Source organism: Dasypus novemcinctus, chromosome 23, assembly GCF_030445035.2.
Source record: "Dasypus novemcinctus isolate mDasNov1 chromosome 23, mDasNov1.1.hap2, whole genome shotgun sequence".
Taxonomy (NCBI): domain Eukaryota; kingdom Metazoa; phylum Chordata; class Mammalia; order Cingulata; family Dasypodidae; genus Dasypus; species Dasypus novemcinctus.
This window is the reverse complement of record NC_080695.1, coordinates 42216253-42218164: the sequence shown is the minus strand read 5'-3', so window position 1 is coordinate 42218164 and position 1912 is coordinate 42216253.

Below are 1912 nucleotides of genomic sequence, written 5' to 3'. Positions count from 1 at the left end.
TCCTTTTCTCCCCTCCTGGTCTGTGTTCTACTGTCGCCAAATGTTTTAAACCTCACTAGGTGGGTCAACAATGGCCTTACATCTAGAGCTATTTTGGCTCCTCTACTGAGGCCCTCTCCTTGATGTTGTGTGTGTAAAGAGGCCTTTGTGTGGGCTGCTCTGAGCTGTGTGGTTCCACATGAGCTGTGTGGACTGCTCTGCCTGCTCCTTTGGGTGGTTCATTCCCCATCCATGGTTGTTTCCTCTCATGCATGTACTTATCAAACACTCAAGGGGGACTCCTTCATATCTCTGGAGCTTTCACTCTGTCCAGCTCTCTCCTCAATGGCACACTATCCTGTGAATTCTAATCGCCTTGGCTCCCCAAAATTTTGAATTCTGCTCATCTCAGGGAGAGCACCAGGCTCTATTTGGTTCCCCTCTCCCAGTGCTATGGCCTAGAAAATCTCTCTAGGGCTCATCTTGTTTGTCTATCTTCTTTCAGTGTCCTGTGCTATTAGCCAATGTAGGAAAACTGCTGTTCCATAACTTGTGTCCATTTGTAGTTGTTTAAGGCAACTGGACCTTGTGACTGTATTATGGCTGATAGAATCCTCCACATCCCTAACTTGTATAGGAAAAGCAAAACCATGCCAACAGCAATAGAACTGTATTTGTTTCTAAGTTTAAAATGAAAAGGAATAAAATACCTAGATCCACCTCCATGGCTGAATCCATTTTTAGTTTACTTAGATAAAGATATTAAAACAAAGAGGAAAGGGTTTATAATCTTATTTGTTTAAAGGGGTCAAAACTTTTGAAATAATCCAGTTCATCTCCCTCATTTGAATATGAGGAATCAAATCTTAGAGAAGTTAAGGAATTGTCAAGGGTCACCTTAATTCTGGGCCTAACAGGGAGTAGAATATAAGTCCCCCAACAAACAAGCCATTAAACCATGTTACTTCTGTCGTGCCCAGAAATATTATTATAATTACCATTTTCTTTAGTACTTTAAAATATTACTTAAACATCCTGGCAACCTTAGTAGCATCAGGGTATGTAGAACTATTACCACCTCTTTTCAGTTAAATAACCTGATTAATGACTTGTCTAAGACAGCAGTGCTCAAATTTTAGGCTCTGAAGCTCCTTTAGGGAATCTGCTAGTTCAAAACAATTTTTAGAAGAGTAAGTTATCATTTTACTTTTTTTTTTTTAATCATGTTGACATTGGCACTAATAGTGTAAAAACAAAGATGGGTGAAACCCCTTGCATCTTAGCATGAATCAAGCCAATTAAAACTAGGAAGTCTCTTTGGTCTTGCCCAGTGTTAACTTCCTACATCTCTGTGGTTTAAGATAGATTGCACATGGTCAGTATAGTAATTGTTTTTTCAAGGAATTGTTTTCTTGGGCACCTGAAGTTCCGATTTTATGTACTACAATGGAACCGACCACTGTGGTGTTAAGCCTATTTTCTGCATGTACTTGTGGATTGTGGTAATTAGGTAAATGACTGCTACTGGGAAATGAAGTAACTCTTTGCTTCCTCCAAGGGAAATTACATGCTTCGTATTAAGGAAAAGTATGTTTTTCAAAGTTGCAGTGGTGGGAGTAGGGGAAGGGATTGGGCAGAGGCAGATTTGGGATGCTACTGGATGCTGATTCAGAGGTATTCTAAACTAACGGCAAGTCAGGCTCCTTGAGTGTTTGGGAGAGAAGAGATGGTCACCTCAGCCTGGTCTGAGCAGACAAATTTGGAGACTCACGTCAACAGTAGCTTCGACTCTGACAAGGAATTTATATTTATATCATTTGGGGGATGGGCAGGCAAGCCCCAAGATCCTGAGCTGAGTCAAGATGGTCCAAACATACCTGACAGAAGTATTAGTTCAGAGGAAGCTGTTAGAAAGTGTCTCCTGAAGCAGACA